The sequence below is a fragment of the Esox lucius genome, chromosome 15 (assembly GCF_011004845.1).
Source record: "Esox lucius isolate fEsoLuc1 chromosome 15, fEsoLuc1.pri, whole genome shotgun sequence".
NCBI classification, from domain to species: domain Eukaryota; kingdom Metazoa; phylum Chordata; class Actinopteri; order Esociformes; family Esocidae; genus Esox; species Esox lucius.
Window position 1 is genome coordinate 19,180,117 of NC_047583.1, and position 18,303 is coordinate 19,198,419.

The 18,303-nt window shown below is 41.4% G+C and overlaps 1 protein-coding gene across 22 annotated transcripts in view; it reads left to right on the forward strand.

Moving 5' to 3' along the window:
* The window catches only part of nrxn3a (neurexin 3a), a 336,640-nt gene that overhangs the window by 45,375 nt on the left and 272,962 nt on the right, over positions 1-18,303 (forward strand). The window lies entirely within an intron of this gene.

Genomic DNA, 18,303 nt, shown 5'->3' on the forward strand with positions numbered 1-18,303 from the left:
CCCAGACTGGGGCCAGCTTGCGCCCTCTCTCTCTCCCTCTCCCTCTCCATTTCTACCTCTCTAACTCTCTCTTTCTCCCTTTCTGTCTCTTTCTGTTTATTCTAGTGTCACTTGTCTGTCTGTGTGTCTGTATGTCTGCCTCACCTTTTCATATTCATGTTCAAGTGAGTCTTGACCCAATAAAGGATCTTCTTCCCCAAACAAAAACCCAACATATTTACAAAGTGTGACTGCAAATCGGTTAGAGGCAAAGCAATATACACCTCCATTCTTTCTCAAGCCAGCTTCAGACTGACTCTGACTGTAAACAGCATTGTGCCAATGTTACTCCAGTGAATAATTCCCCATTTAAAACCGCAATTATAAATTCAACACTCAAATCAATATCTCTTCCCACCACTGAGTGCCGCATAAAATGTGTCTGTTGCCAATCCCAATAAATGGTTTTGGGAGACATATTCAATCAATTTGTGTTTTATTAAAATCCTACTGTTTGGGTGAGGCAGCTGTTTATGTCTATGGGTGTGTCTGTGTGTATGCGTGTGGGTGTTTGTGTGTGACTGGACAACGTTTAATTAGAAAATGTTTCCTGATGAGTGTCTTTATGTCAGATATCTCTGCTGTTTAACAGCATGGATGTAAATTATCCTGTTTCCAGTCACTTAGCTGTGTGTATGTGTGTGTGTGTGTGTGTATGTGTGTTTTAATGATAGAAAGGTTGATTGCATTTCTACAGATACAAGTTTATTTATGTATGAATGTATGCATACGTATTTGTGTGAGTTTGTGTGTGTCTGTTCATCCTCTGTGTGTGTCAGAGAACAAATGCTCTTTTAATAGTCTTTTAATGGCTTCCCCAGGCCTGGTCTGAGAATGGTTCAAACTGGTAAGCTGGACCCTACGGAGGGAAATTAGCTTCTATGAGCGATTAGGGAAGGACGATAAAGAGTAAAGACCCCACTGGGAAGAGCTGCAGTGTTGACAAGCTGACTGGCTTTCTTTTTATGCATTTTATTCGGGACGATTTGATGGATGATCTCTCAGAAGAAACACTGACAAAAATGTCAAATGATTAAAAAAAATTATATCAGAAGATGTTGAATGGATTTTTTGGTTATTTGAATGGATTTGTGTGTGTGCCTAGTCTGCATGAGATCCTCTGTGTATCACTATGTTTTTCCACTAACAGGATACCCTATAGCCTGCCTGGTTAAGGCTTTGACGTTCTCTAACAAACAGATTCATTATCATGCTAAAGTTCCTAAAAAAATGTATTTAGTTAAAGTTCCATTTATTAAACATCTTTGCTTGCCTGTCTGCCTGTCTCTCTGTCTGCTTGCTTGCCCTGTCTGCCTGTCTCTCTGTCTGCTTGCTTGCCCTGTCTGCTGGGATCCTCATTCAAGAAGCATCAGGATTTTATTAGGCACTCAGGACTCTAATAGGACTCCCACTCTTGCACTTACATTTGTACTGTAAAACATGAAGCCAGCTTTGGCACCTACAGCTGTGAACAGTAATGTATTCCTATAGAGTCAATACTGTACAATTATAGTAGCGTAACAATTTTGAGAAAGTACCGTAAGCCCACTCCACAGCTAGCTTGAAATGTCACCGACTTTTGGTGCTATCCAAATGGTACCTTTTGTTTTACCCAAAAGATCGGAATGTTGTCGAGGAGGGCGGTCACCTGGGATACGACGCAACAGATGCCAGTTCACACTCAGAGTTGCCAGACAAACTGGTAGTGGAGGAAGTTTAACTGTATGCTGCAGCACGTTGACGTCAGGTTCAATAGATCTTAGTGTAGGAACATTCTTCATGTGTTTTATGTCCCTATTAATACAAAGGTTCAACACAGTGTTAATGTTATTTAACCCTTCTAGTTTAACACAGAAATATAACTGTTTGGCCCAAACACCAGAGGGGTTTGCATGAAAGAGGTCATGCAGAAACAAAAAAAATGACTTTTTACTGTGACGTATTGGTAGATATGTGTTGTTGTGAGGCTGTTCTTCCTTCAAAGGCCCAGGAAACATTGAAATAGGTATGGCATCACTGTGTCAAATGCCAGGAGATTCTAAACCAATATATGTCTGCCTCTGCCCTAGGGCTAAAACTCAGTTGTCATTGGATCTTTCTACAGGACAATGATCCAAAACATTCCTCCAAACCACTCATTTCAATCCCCTAACCCAATTGACCGGTGGAGTGAGTGGAAGAGAAGAATGCACAAGCAATGACCAAGGACTGAACTGATAAAAAAAATTAAAAATGGCTACTTTATAACTAGAAAAAGTTATTCTTTACAAATGGCTTGGATTTATAGCTTTGATGTCTTTTACAACAAACCTAAAATTAATATTTAATAAATGTTGGTCATTCAAGCTGACATGCTAATATCATCAGAATAAAGCAGGATAGCTGGCTAAACAAATATATGTTTTGGTGTGGTGCAAACTCGTCCACATCCCATGGATTAGTGTCACATGTCCTCAATAGAGAATGCCGGTAGCTTCCGGAATTTTTGTCTCTGATTAACAGAGGTAGAGGAAGACAGCCAGGACAACTTCGGCCGCCAAACTTATGCACCCATTCCTCCCAATTTCCCTCCAGAAAGCCGCCCTAGAGACAGCGCTGGGTCCCCTTAAAGGACATTTGTTGTTTGTTTTTTATTTCTTCCTTACCTCCTCCTCTCACCCTTCTTTTCTTTTAATGAAACGCCCCTAAGGGCCCTAAACCTAGTTGCACTCCTGATGTGAATTGACAAGTTCAAAGTTACATGAGCAATAATGACGTGATTTCCATTTGCCTTCCTTGTGTTTTTGGCTTAAGGCTTCATACTGCTGCAAATAGACAAATTCATACTCTTACAGGACGTGCTCCCACAACTATGGGATTTTTACTGTGTGAAGTATTCTATTCTACACACACCACAATTCAGCCCATTCCTAGTCCACAGTCCCGTGGTGACATCTACACGGTGACTCTGCGGCTCTGAGACAACGGTCCGTGGGGGAAGCACAGCCCAAATGTGCATCTCACATTTCCCAAACAACGTGACTCTGGGACTATTTGAATATGTTGACTGCTTAAGCATTGCACAGAATCTGGAAAAGTATGAAAACCAACAAATATTAAAAGAATATATTTTTTGCGATGAACCTTTTAGAACAGTGCTATGGTTGTCAGTATGCTTTTTGGAGGATGATAAGACCGTAGGTAATTATGCCATTCCATTACCTTTTCAAGCTTGTTTTTATTATATGAAAGCAATCTTTGAATAAGTGTGAATTTCTCTTCTGTTTTGTGATTCCAGCCTTTCCCTAAAATTTTATTTTTGTAACTGAGAATTGGTTTTATTTCATAACATCTTTTAAAGCCAGCAGTTATACATGAAAGCAGCAAGTGGTTTATTGAACATAAACCTTCTCTCATACACTGTACATGCAGAAGTATGGTAACCTTGGATTACATGTAACACTTTACATCTACTATGCATCTTTATTAAGTACATTTATATCTACTATACGTACTTAAGTACATTTACATGTACTCTGAATTATTATTATGTCCATTTCCATATATGGAAATTTTAATTCATTCAAATTATTTCAGTTACATAGATTATAGGCTACAGACCCAAATCAGACTTAGGATATTGTCAGAGGTGAAGGGTGCAGTCTACACACATTACATTTTAACCGGCCATGTAGTTACATACAGTGTCTGATGTAATGTTTAAAGTTCAGCTGCAATATTTTAGTCTAAGATGCTGAAAATAACACATATTTAACTACTTGTCTGACTATTGTCATGCCGGTATGCTATCACAACACATAGATAGACAACACATGATTGGAATTTTCCATTTTAGATTTCTATGTGATAAATATACGCATACGAGCCAAACCTTTGGGATATATAGTCCGGAGAATTAAAGAGCAGGAAACAGCCAGGTCAGCTGCCGCTTCATAAATTATTTATCCCCTGCAAACTGGGGATGTTCTCAGGACGTTCAGTGACAGTCCCCTCATATCCATTGAAAGGTTTTCAGACAGACGTTATCCAAAGGACTTCAGGGGATGTCAAGTGATGAAAAGATTCTCTGCAGGGTATTTGTGTTGTTGCCTGTAAAGTCCCTGGATGTTAGTGAGGATCATTCCAGGAACTGCTTTAGGATGTTCTCAGGACCTCCATTTTACTGGTTTTTGGATGATGCAAAGCAGTTCCTAAGGAACGTCCTTTCTGCTTGAATAAACTTGTAATCATGTATGTCAAAGTGTGTTAGTTGCATGTATGTCAAAGTGTGTGTCCCTATCATTGAACATACTAAAGACATCCTAAGGGGTTTCACCAGGAGCAAACAACATTAACCTTTTTTGGACCATGAAAGATTCTAGCCAATGCTGTAAAAACATCCTAAAAGAAAATGTGAACCAAATGGAACCAAATGGAAAACTGGAAAACGTTCAGAGGATCATGTGGTGGAAATGTCCTAACAGATATTTGTTTCCTGGGTATAGCCTAATAACATGTTTAAATAAATCTGTGTTGACAGCCGATTCTGTTGACCGATTATCACACTGCCAGTGGAGCGGTTGCCAGAGCTCCCAACACTGTCCTGACACAATACATAACCACTGCATATTGAAGCAAATGATTGGTCTAGTTACTGTGTAAGAAATGAAGGGGATTCGATGTGCTTTTTAAAGAAACGCCCCTCAAGGTTGTAGGGGCCTCAAGGTTATAGTGGAGCAGACAACCATAGCTGAATTGAGAGAGAATGTTCTTTCTCCACTGAGTTTATGAAATGGTAAAAGACTGTAGATTTTGTTAGGCTACAGCATTGTCAAGGAATTACTATTACTTAATATTGTGAAACACTGCCTTTGGACCTTTGTTAGGTTAAAGTAAAGAGTCTGTGACAATGAAAAGATAACTGCCACTTAGGGAACTGTATGTTTTGTGGAAACATTAAGCTTAATCTTTGTCCGCATCATATCTTAACTGAGAAGTTTTAAGGAGGAAGTTTACATGAAAAAAATTATTTTGTTTTTAATATTGATGTTGATTTTTTTAAAGGGGATTTTATGTTTCAATGGCAATGGAAAGATGGTTCTGAAATAGCACTACATGGGAATCAAACCCATGCTACAGCAGTTTATTTGGCAGAGACTTAGACAGTCTAGGCCACCCAAAGTCACAGTCCTGCTTTTTAAATATATATATATATATATATACACAGGTGCTGGTCCTAAAATTTGAATATCATCAACAAGTTTATTTATTTCAGTAATTCCATTCAAAAAGTGAAACTTGTATAATTTATACATTCATTCCACACTGACTGATATATTTCAAGTGTTAATTATTTTAATTTTGATGATTATAACTGACAACTAATGAAAACCCCAAATTCAGTATCTCAGAAAATTAGAATATTGTGAAAAGGTTCAATATTGAAGACACCTGGTGCCACACTCTAATCAGCTAATTAACCCAAAACACCTGCAAAGGCCTTTAAATGGTCTCTCAGTCTAGTTCTGTAGGCAACACAATCATGGGGAAGACTGCTGCCTTGACAGCTGTCCAAAAGACGACCATTGACACCTTGCACAAGGAGGGCAAGACACAAAAGGTCATAGCTAAAGAGGCTGGCTGTTCACAGAGCTCTGTGTCCAAGCACATTAATAGATAGGCGAAGTGAAGGAAAAGATGTGGTAGAAAAAAGTGTACAAGCAATAGGGATAACCGCACCCTGGAGAGGATTGTGAAATAAAACCCATTCAAAAATGTGAGGGAGATTCACAAAGAGTGGACTGCAGCTGGAGTCAGTGCTTCAAGAACCACTACGCACAGACGTATGCAAGACATGGGTTTCAGCTGTCGCATTCCTTGTGTCAAGCCACTCTTGAACAAGACACAGCGTCAGAAACGTCTTGCCTGGGCTAAAGACAAAAAGGACTGGACTGCTGCTGAGTTATGTTCTCTGATGAAATTACATTTAGCATTTCCTTTGGAAATCAAGGTCCCAGAGTCTGGAGGAATCCAGTGTAAGTCCAGTGTAAAGTTTCCACAGTCAGTGATGGTTTGGGGTGCCATGTCATCTGCTGGTGTTGGTCCACTATGTTTTGTGAGGACCAAGGTCAACGCTGCCATCTACCAGGAAGTTTTAGAGCACTTCATGCTTCCTGCTGCTGACCAACTTTATGGAGATGCAGATTTCATTTTCCAACAGGACTTGGCACCTGCACACAGTGCCAAAGCTACCAGTACCTAGTTTAAGGACCATGGTATCCCTGTTCTTAATTGGCCAGCAAACTCGCCTGACCTTAACCCCATAGAAAATCTATTGGGTTTTGTGAAGAGGAAGATGTGATCCGCCAGACCCAACAATGCAGAAGAGCTGAAGGCCACTATCAGAGCAACCTGGGCTCTCATAACACCTGAGCAGTGCCACAGACTGATCGACTCCATGCCACACCGCATTGCTCCAGTAATTCAGACAAAAGGTATACAACAAAAGGTATACAGCTGTACATGCTCATACTTTTCATGTTCATACTTTTCAGTTGGCCAACATTTCTAAAAATATTTTTTTTGTATTGGTCTTAAGTAATATTCAAATTTTCTGAGATACTGAATTTAGGATTTTCATTAGTTGTCAGTTATAACCATCACAATTAAAAGAAATAAACATTTGAAATATATCAGTCTGTGTGTAATGAATTAATATAATATACAAGTTTCACTTTTTGAATGGAATTACTGAAATAAATCAACTTTTTGATGATATTCTAATTTTATGACCAGCACCTGTATATTGTTAAACAGATTATGAACCCAAACATTTTTTATTCTATATGGGGGGCAGCAAAAAACACAAGTTGCTCAAGGTTTGGAGCAGATTATATAATATTTTCCTAATAAAATTGTATTATCTACAGAATTGCATATGTTTGATCTGCATTGATTTAGAGTACAGGGCATTTGGAAAAAAATATATATTTCAATATATTGTCACAAATTCCCCAAAAACATATTATGAGGGATAGTGTGCAGATTGATGTCAGTTTTTTTAAGTGATAACAAAACACAATGCGGAAAACGTGAAAGGTTGTTAATACTTTCCGAAGGCACAGTAGATAAGCTAATGATTACAGCAGTCAGAAGCAACTCTATGAACCTCTTTATCCTTATGATTGACTCTTCAGTGTGTTTAGTTAATGTGCGGTTGGAATGCAATACATGGCTGCTGTGGCAAAATTCATTGCCTCACAACTAGCTGTATCCAGGCAAGACCTGGGTTCGAATCCTGCTCGTGAAGTAGCCTAGGGTCCCTGCAGAGGGCAGTGCATTTGGCCAACACTCCCTGACTTTCAGAAGTTACCGTTTGTACTCTGGTGCTGGCTTGAGTGTATTTGAGCTCAATTTATAGGGCTACATAATGCTCCTCTCTGGTGCCTAAGGATAACGGTATAGATGAACAGTGTGATTGGAACCAGAATGGAATAAGCTAAGGAGGACAGGAAGTGTCTGGTCGCTATACTGTCAGGAAAAAGAATGCAACACGTTACTTTGCTGCAGTGCAAATCACCTTTCCTGTTTAGTGTTCAGAACACTCCATACATCTCACTTAAAGTATACATTTTTTTTGTTTTGGAATATACTATTGACTTGCCACTCTGTCATTTTGGTTTTCCACATGACTTCTTTCCACCTATCCCACTCAGTCACAAATAATATGAATCTATCAGTCACAAAGTTCAGAAGGAGCAATACTGCTGTTTATTTTAAGAACAGAAATGTTGATGTTACAGACATCTCATTATTCTTAGAATCACTGACTGAGAAACCCATTATCTGAGCAAGTGTTATCCCTTTCAGATATTTTCAAAGGCTGAAACAGGAGGAACACCACCTTGAGTTAACTTTGTCCCCTTAGTTCTCACTGCAATAAAACAGTGCTTGAAATGATAATTGCGGTACTATCAGATATAGCCAGGTGATCTCCACTTCATTTAAGATCTAGTTAAGCGATGACTGGAGTAAAAAAAAATGTTTCAACATTGTAAGAACAGCCCAGATATACAACATTGCTCTATGTATACTTTGGGTGGTGAATTGTTTGTAAATAAAGTGCACTTTAAATGGTGTCGGAGCTCCAACCCATTCACATGAATTAGAGGCCATATTAAGATGTTAACTTAGTGAGCAATTCATTGATACATTTGTAAAGTCACATGTAAGGACACATGCAGTTGTGATGTGTGGGCCAGTTGTTTGTTCACTGGCAATAAAACGGGCCCCAAATCTAATTTTGCTTAGGGCCCCAGAAAGGCTAGAGCTGGCACTGAATGTCAGATAGAAATACTAAAAGAAAAACCTCATTGCAGCCTGTGGAAATGAATTGCACAAGAATTCTACATTTATTAATCTCAGTCTACCATCCATAGAAAGGGACAAACCCCATGCCTTTATAGATCCAGTCCTTGGATTGCTCCGTCCTTGTAATTTAAGTCAACATAATGTATTCCTCTGAACGATTTTGTACTACTTTCAATCAACACACTTCTATTAGAGAAGAAATAAAACACCTGATTACTGTTTCATTATTAGAAATGTAGTGTTGTTTATGCTTCAGTATTGGCTGTAGGGACTTTGGGGTTTATCTGGCTGGATTTACAGGCTGGTTTGTCTGAGTATAGTGGTTGGTTGGTCTGGGTATAGTGGTTGGTTTGTCTGAGTACAGTGGCTGGTTGGTTTGGGTATAGAGGCTAGTTGATCTGGGTATAGGAACTGGTTTGTCTGAGTACAGTGGTTCATGGGTGTGTGTTTGAGTTTGTCTGTGCAATGGTCTATATGTGTGTGTATGAGTTTGTCTGGGTAATGGTCTCTATGTGTGTGTATGAGTTTCTCTGGGTAGTGGTCTGTATGTGTGTGTATGAGTTTGTCTGGGTAATGGTCTGTATGTGTGTGTATGGGTTTCTCTGGGTAGTGGTCTGTATGTGTGTGTATGAGTTTGTCTGGGTAATGGTATGTATGTATGTATGTGTATGAGTTTGTCTGGGTAATGGTATGTATGTGTGTGTATGAGTTTCTCTGAGTAATGGTCTGTATGTGTGTGTATGAGTTTGTCTGGGTAATGGTATGTATGTGTGTGTATGAGTTTCTCTGAGTAATGGTCTGTATGTGTGTGTATGAGTTTGTCTGGGTAATGGTATGTATGTGTGTGTATGATTTTGTCTGGGTAATGGTCTGTATATGTGTGTATGAGTTTGGGTAATGGTATGTATGTGTGTGTATGATTTTGTCTGGGTAATGGTCTGTATGTGTGTGTATGAGTTTGGGTAATGGTATGTATGTGTGTGTATGAGTTTGTCTGGGTAATGGTATGTATGTGTGTGTATGAGTTTGGGTAATGGTATGTATGTGTGTGTATGAGTTTGGGTAATGGTATGTATGTGTGTGTATGATTTTGTCTGGGTAATGGTATGTATGTGTGTGTATGAGTTTGTCTGGGTAATGGTATGTATGTGTGTGTATGAGTTTGGGTAATGGTATGTATGTGTGTGTATGAGTTTGGGTAATGGTATGTATGTGTGTGTATGATTTTGTCTGGGTAATGGTCTCTATGTGTGTGAATGAGTGCATGTGTATGTGCATCCTCTGGATCTGTGTGGCTTCTGTTGTGACGTTCTTCCCTGGAGCTGAGAGCCATTATGGTGACAGACTTCCTGGGAGGATAGGCAATGCTGCAGGGATTTACTGATGACAGACAGCTGTAGTTCTGGAGCATCTTAGAGCTGAGAGTGAAGACACTGAATTGGTCAAGGCAGGGATGATTCTAGGCATAAGTAACATAAGCAGTGGCTTTGGGCTCCAGACCACTTGGAGGCCTCGACCGCTAGGGACTGCTAGGGGAGGGGGCCCCAAATAAAATATTGCTTAGAGCCCCCAAAAGGCTAGAACCGGCCCTGGGTCAAGGCATGGTCCAGAGGGCGTTCCCATCATGTTTCTCCACAAATTCGGGGAGTGACCGAGTTCACTCTTTACCAAAATGATGTGGCGTCCATTTTCTTCATTGTGGGTCTAATCTTATCCAAAGGTCTGTTGAACATAAGTTGGCCTGTAGTGTAACGTTGTGTAATGGATTCGCGGCTTGTGATCTGTGGGAATGCGCTTGGGCTCAGGGGTTGTATGTGTGTGGGTGGAAACTTAGCAGGTTTTTGTTGTGTCCATGCTCTGAAGAAGGAGAACATTGTTTTCTAGAGGCTGCCTCTCTCACTATCCATTTCTCCCTCTCTCACTCTTATTTTCCATCTCTCTGTTTCCCCTCGATTTCACTCTCCACCTATCACCCCTCCCCTTTCTCTCTCCCCCTCTCTTTCTCCACCTTGCGTACTCCAGGAACATGTTTTTTCTGCTTGACTCTCCACGTTTCCAAAGCCTCCCTTGCGGGTGAAAGTTCGTCAGTCTCCTGAGTGACAATAATAACAGTCATTTCTAAAGAACAGTGATATATGTTCCCTGGGAATGGGCTCGATGCGCTATGGGTTAATAGTGTGGCTTTTTGTTATGATAACGTTTTCTTTTCATTTTTCTATCTGGATGCAGAGCCATTACGATATAGAATAGAATATACTGTAGGTCTAACATAATGCCCACTTGCAGGTAAAGCAATGGGAAAAATGACAGTGGCCTTTGGTGGTGAGAATATTTCTATTGATTTTAATGCTGCATTCTAAAACATGTCTGGGGATCGACGTGATGTGTTGAAAGCCGTTGTCCCACAGTGCATGTTTGTGTTCAAATCATTTCTGTTTTCCTGTCTCAAGTGCCTGACTACTCCAAATTAATTACAGCCCATCTCTTTCCCCTTCCACTCCACGTGAAGTGTCATAGTGCGTAATAACCATTCATAAACTGTATTCGGCCTGTGCCAGATTTGGCACTTTGTTCATGGCCTATCTTCCAACAGTCTGAAAGGAGACAGGTCTATCTTCTCTCCCCTCATCGGAGTCTGACTTTGGGGACAGTTGGAAGGGCTGTTTGAGTGTCTGTACACACTCTCCAGAATCTCTTGGTGTCTCTTGAAGTCTGTCTGTCTGTCTGTCTGTCTGTCTGCTCCACTTCTTGTTTGAAAATCGGCCACTTTCTTTCAGCCTCTCTCTCTTTCTTTTATGTTGACTCTTGTTGTCCTTTTTCCATTAGCGGTATCTAGCTCTGTCTCTATCCCTCTTTCTTTAATTCCCCCTCTCTTTCGGTTTCCTCTCATTTTCTTTCTCTCTTTTCTCTCTCAATATCTTCCTTTCCTTCTCTCTCCGCTGTCTTGCTTTCTATTTCTTATCCCCTCACAGACACTTGTCCTGCAGCTGGTGTTTTGAGCCTTCCCCCCTTTTCTGTCTTTCACCGGCCCGTACATAAACACTGACAGTAATCACCAGTGAGTGCTCCACTCACTTCCTGCTTGGCAGTCGCCTAGAGAGCTACACATTGGCAGGGAGGGTTTGAGAAACTGCAGGCTTCACTCCGACTCTAGCACTGGACTGCAATCACTCATCCCAAATGTTTCTCTGGCATGGGGTGCCGAACCAATCATTCAGTATTATGGGCACACAGAGTCATAATGCCACTCAACTATTAGGCCCAGACATGAACTCTAGGTCACATACATTTCATAAACCCTGTGACGATAAAATAAACACAGGATCCATAAAATGATTTGCTGCTCTGCTTTAGTACTTATTTCCTGCGTAATGCCTGAATTAGCCTATGCTGTGCTGGTTTGTGTTGAGTTATGTTTGCCAGTGGTTTTGGTTCTTATAACGCTGCTCGCTCAACCAGGAAGTCTAGACAAAGATCCTTACGCGATGGAAGTAATGCACAAGCAACGCTTGTGAGCTTAATCAAGGTGGAAGGATGTAGAATGTGTTCCCTCTGGCCCATAAGGATCCCGGTCTAGACGTCCAGGTTGTGAGTCACGTGGTAAGGAGCAGAATGACATTCAGTGAACACATATCTCGAAAGTCTCTGTCCGACTCCACTGGTTAGTTGCTGAAATGAAGCAGGGCTTTCAGCTTGAACTGGATATTATGACATTGGAAGGAAAAACTAAAATAGATTCATAAATACTCTGCTGTCTTAAACAAAACATTATTTGATAGCTATAATGGATGTAAATACCTTATTTATGGAAATGTAACATCTTTCACACTGAAATCTTGACATATCGCGTTTGAGAATAAAAATACTAACCTTCTGTAATGTTTTCAATTCTTAACATGTCTCTCCAGCCAAACCCTCTGTTAACCTATCTAAGTTCTCCACCGCACAGGTCTCCAGCCCTGTGTCCTAGGGGAGCCTAGTAGCCTGGCAACAAACCTGCTTAAATGGGAATATGTTTAGCGGGCTCAATGGTGTCTGATCTGAACCCTGTATATGTGAGTCAGTAACTGTCCATGGTTCTGAATCCAAGCTGATTGGCTCTAAGTCAGTAACTGTCCTTGGTTCTGAATCCAAGCTGATTGGCTCTAAGTCAGTAACTGTCCTTGGTTCTGAATCCAAGCTGACTTGATTGGCTGTAAATCAGTAATTGTCCATGGTTCTGAATCCAAGCTGACTTGATTGGCTGTAAGTCAGTAATTGTCCATGGTTCTGAATCCAAGCTGACTTGATTGGCTGTAAGTCAGTAATTGTCCATGGTTCTGAATCCAAGCTGACTTGATTGGCTCCATTTAAGTCAGTGACTCCTTCTGTACGTTACATTATTTCACCTCGGGTAGGGGGAGATGTTGTCGGCAGCATCATATATACAGACATCGGACGGAGATGGTTATAGTCAATACACTGTGCTGACACACAACATGCACACTAATGTAGAATACCCCCTCAGGCCATAGAGAAGACCCGACACTCTCCCTATGCTGTGCTGAGCTTTCCACTCAGACAGAGGAAGAGAGAATGAAGAGAGAGAGGACAGAGAAAGTGAATGTGTGAAAAGGCAAGAGTGAGGCTGGAAGAGAGAAAACGAGGGACAGACAGAGTGAGATAAATTGTATGTTTGAAAAATTGGGGGAGATTATGTATGTTTTTGTGTGTGTGTGTGTGTGTGTGTGTGTGTGTGTGTGTGTGTGCATGTGTGTGCGTTTGCGAGGCCATACTGACTCTTCAGCCATTTGATATTAGACTGACACAATGTGGTGTATTGTTATAAGTTATTAGGTTTTTTTTCAATGGAGAGTGGGCACACACTCCTTCATTACCTGCTTTGTTTTTTCCAGGCTTTAATATGCAGTAGGGATCGGGGGAGGCAGGTGGAGACAGAGGTGAAGGGTGGAGACAGGCATTGAACCCTGGTCTCCAGCTGGAAGCTGCGTATGTGCAGGCTGCTACGGCTCTACACACATGAACACTTTAGCCCCCCCATCAACAAACCCAACAAGCCCCTCCAACTCTCCTTTTCCTCTACCTCTCTGGTATGCCTCTCTGCACAAGTGTTCTTCTACTGTCCAACTCCACTCCCTCCCAGCGACAGTCCTCTCTGACCGCCTCAGGCATTTCTCTTGGTTGACGTGGCTTATTCAAGCACATGCACCAAAGGGCCAAATTAACCCCATTACCCTGGGCAGTCCAATCAGCCTTTACCCCCTACAGCTTCCCTTTAGAACCACCGAATCACTTGACGGAGAGGCCAGAGTCTGGGATGTGTCAGATAGAGACTGAATATGTCAAGTGGTGATTGAGGGTCCTTTTAAATAAGGGGCAGTATTGGGGTCTCGATCACTGAAGAGGAAGTGACACATCACGGTGAGTCTTATTCAGTTACTGTCATGGGGACACAGTCTTGCCCCACAGGCCCCGTACCCTTGGACAGGAGATGTGTGAGTCGCTGAAATAGGCGTAATTCCCCTTCTTTTGGTTTCTCCCTGGACCGGTGTAAAATCCGTTCTGCATTGAAAGTTTCATGCAAAAATGCAAAGAAATGTTGGTACGTGTCAGGGATGTTGATTCATTTTGAATGAGGGTTTTGATATTTCGTGCCATATTGTAACAAAGATTGACAAGGCAGAGAGAGAGATGAGTGGGAGAGAGAGACTAGCGGGAGGAAGGAAGAGAGAGTTGAAGGAGAGAAGGGAACACAGAGAGTTGCACGGCCTTGGCAGATTTCGAGGACACAGGCCGTCCTGTAGACTCTGGCTGTCTGAAGGACCCCACACTGTTATCCTGGTCTGTGCTGTGCCTGCTACTCTGGATACAGTGAGATGATAGCAAGAGACAAGTCTGCTTGCATGCTGAGAAAGTATGTGTATGTCAAGTTTGTTTAAAATAAAAGACACGATGAAAAGGTAACCAGTTGACCAACCTTTGGCCCCAGTAGATCGGCCACATGGGTATAATTCACCTCTGAACATCGGCTCCATGCTGGCCCCCAAGACCAACACTTTTCATGTCTGCTTCACATATTTGTAACAGTAAGACAATAATGTTTCTGTCATAAATACACATGTATAGAAATACGAACGTATGCAGTACCTATATATGTACACACTGTAGCATATATAAAAAGGCTTTCTCTATATCTGTTGGATGTACTGTAGATATACTGTTGAAGTGAGAAGCGATGGGTGAGGAGCAATGATCGTTTGTGAATGCCTACATGCATCGCTATATACAGTAGTAGTATCATATTAAAGGGGAGGTTTCTGATACGCATTGCCTGTTATTTCCACTGTCGACTGCATTCAACTAGAAAGACCGCCTTTGATGTTGAACTGTGACAGAAAGAACAGAGTGAAAGCCTTACCGTGTGGAGCTACTGATAGCAGAGCTACCAGTCTGTGGCAGTCGGCTCAGTTGATTAACTAATATTTGATTTCTGCCTCAACTGGCCCAGGGGCATTGGGCTCAATGTATTTATTCTGGGGATAAGCACTTGTGAAGCTACTAGATTAGGACACTGTGGATATTTCCCTGTGATTTCTCAGGTAGAGATTACATTAAAATTAAATAAAAAACAGTTTAATTTGGAATTTTCTGGATCCCTATTAGGAACCTTGACTGTCTAGCTAGCTGATGATTGGCTGGAAAGAAGCCTGTGGGTGGTGTTAATTGGCCAGAATCGCCTGGAGAGTGGGAAGGCCTAGTCAGCAGGATTCTCCTGTTCTTATCTAACTCTACTGACTCCTTCCCAGGCAGCTGGGGTGCAAAGCCAACGGAGGTTGTCAGGTGAGTTAGCGAGCAAGCCCTCGCATGCGTTGACCCTCTTGACCGCCAGGCTACCCTCCTGTCCCAAATGAAATGGAAATGGATAGACCTGGGGGACAAGTGTAAGCAACCTTTCTGTAGCGACTCCTGTGGTACTTTGATTCAGCAAACCAGAAAGTCAAAGCATATTTAATTTTGAAAAGACCAACTAAGCTAACTTACCGGGGGAGGGATTGCCTGATGACTCAAACGGCTCTCTTGTTTTCCACATACTTCAGTCTGAGACTACATGAGTTGTAGCCTTTGGAAGCATGGAAAATGAAAACACAAAAAAGTGCCACTTCAGCTGCATATGTTTTGGCCAATCAGTACATTTTGAACTTGTTAGCTTTCTGCAATTCGTCACTAAGATCCTGTCCGTTGGTTTGGCATTTGCCTGGAGGAAGTTGGAGTAGGCAGGTCAGATGTGTGTAACTGCCTATATTTCATGTTTTACAAACAGGGCCATGGCTGTCGAGTCACTGTGGACCAATTTCTGGACCAGAAAATGGATTCAAATGCAGGCACTCCCTTCCTCCACATACCAGCCTGTACCGGACATGGCCTCCTCAGGTCCCCTTTGCGGCATTACATAACTGAATGGAGGCTGAGCCTGCACACACACACACACACACTTCTTCACTGAGTGAGTGGTAAGGCATTTCCAGCGGAAATGGAGGGTTTTGGCCTCAAGTCGGGGCGAGGAGAGCTTCTTTTATAACACCCTGGTTGAGAGGGAGCTGCTTCAGGATGTTACCACTGAAACTGACTGGAGTGGATTGAAGTGGCTGCAGGCCTTCAGATCCCTGTGTTCCTCCTCCACTTGTGTTCCTGACAGTTGCCTTTGCTTCTGCGGCGGCAGAAGGAGAGGCAGGGAGACGAGGAGGAATCCACAGTGTTTGCAGTTTTTCTGTCATGCTCAGAGCTCTGCACTTGTGTGTGTGTGTGTGGATAGGAAGGCTGTGTGTGTGTGTGTGTGTGTGTGTGTGTGTGCCAAATACAATATGCAGATGGCAGGCCTCCTTTGGGGGCTGTTTGAGACTTCACTCCCAGAGAGCCTGTGTTTTGAGGTTTGTCGTTTTGGGAGATGGAAGCCTGCTTGTCTGTCAGTGTCAATCACACAGCTACTGTACCTCCACGGCCCAAAATAAATCACTGAACATGTCTTTTAGCTCTCCTTTTTCTACATTCAAATATATTTTCTTTTTGTTATATCACACATTTTCTTGGTCAATATCGGACCTTAAAAACCTGCCCAGAATCAGATTTTAAAAAGCCTTTTAGAGGGTTTGCATTGGAGCCTTGTTATATTCTGTTGGCTTTCAGGCATGTCCTTGTTAAGAAACAAACATATAAAATGTTTACTCATTTCATTGCAATCCAAACAGCTGTATTGTGAGTTTGCTTAATAGCATTTTCAGACACAAACCGTTTTTTGTGCATATAGGTAAAAACATTTTAATGGTATATTGTGTCTGATGGCAGCTTGTGTCTGATGGTGAATGATGGTATATTGTGTCTGATGGTGAATGATGGTATATTGTGTCTGATGGTGTGTTGTGTCTGATGGTGAATGATGGCATATTGTGTCTGATGGTGAATGATGGTATATTGTGTCTGATGGTGTGTTGTCTGATTTTGAATGATGGCATTTTGTGTCTGATTGTGACTGATGTCATATTGTGTCTGATGGTGAATGGTATATTGTGTCTGATGGTTTATTGTTTCTGATGGTGAATAATGGTATATTGTGTCTGATGGTGAATGCTTTATTGTGTCTGATGGGGAATGCTATATTGTGTCTGGTGGTATTTTGTGTCTGATGGTGAATGCTGGTATGTTGTGTCTGATGGTGTATTGTATCTGATGGTGAATGATGGTATATTGTGTCTGATGGTGAATGATGGTGTATTGTATCTGATGATGTATTGTGTCTGATGGTGTATTGTGTCTGATTGTGAATGATGGTATATTGTGTCTGATGGTGTGTTGTGTCTGATGGTGAATTATTGTATATTGTGTCTGATGGTGTGTTGTGTCTGATAGTGAATGATGGTATATTGTGTCTGATGGTATATTGTGTCTGATGGTGAATGATGGTATATTATGTCTGATGGTATATTGTGTCTGATGGCATATTGTGTCTGATGGTGATTGATGGGATGTTGTGTCTGATTGTATATTGTGTCTGATAGTGATTGATGGGATGTTGTGTCTGATGGTATATTGTGTCTGATTGTGATTGATGGCATGTGGTGTCTGGTGATATACTGTGTCTGATGTTGAATGATGGTTTATTGTATCTAATTGTGATTTATGGCTTATTGTGTGTATTGTGTACTGTGTGTATTGTGTCTGATGGTGTATTCTGTGTGTTGTGTCTATCATGTATGATGTGTGTATTGTGAGTAATGTGTGTATTGTGTATGTGTATGATCAGTTTATGATATGTGTGTTGTGAGTGGATTGGGTATCATGTCTCATTTTACTATGGTGTGTAAACAAACAAATATGAATCGTAAAATAATCTAGGTGCGCTTGGTTGACATTTGGTTCTGCATTCACAGTTTTATTTTTGTATGTTAGTCACTGGTGGAAAACATGCCTTAAGGCTCAACCTCCAAGGGAGCCCCTATTGATTTTGTTAGTCATTCTCACCCAGATATGTATCATTAACATGACATAGCTAAGTCATTGCAAGGTTAAGAGCCAAATCCTGCTTAGGGCCACAAAAAGGCAAGGCATGGTCCTGTATGTCAACATTTTTCATGTTCACCCCTGGTGAGTAAGCTACAACCTGTAAAACATATGAGGACTGGGTTTCGGTTTTGTCCCAAGCCTAGCACGGTTCTGTGTCGTTGGCTGTTTGTATTCCCCTGGCTTGGATGGGTTGATGGTTGCCATTCATATCATTTTTAATTAATCCCTCGCCTGAGCAAATAGGGTTATTGATAAGGTGTATGTGGGAGTGTGTGGTTGTGGAATATGTATGTGTGTGTATGTGTGTGTGTGCACTTAGTAGATTACCACATGGTCCATATCTTTCCTGTCTGTCAA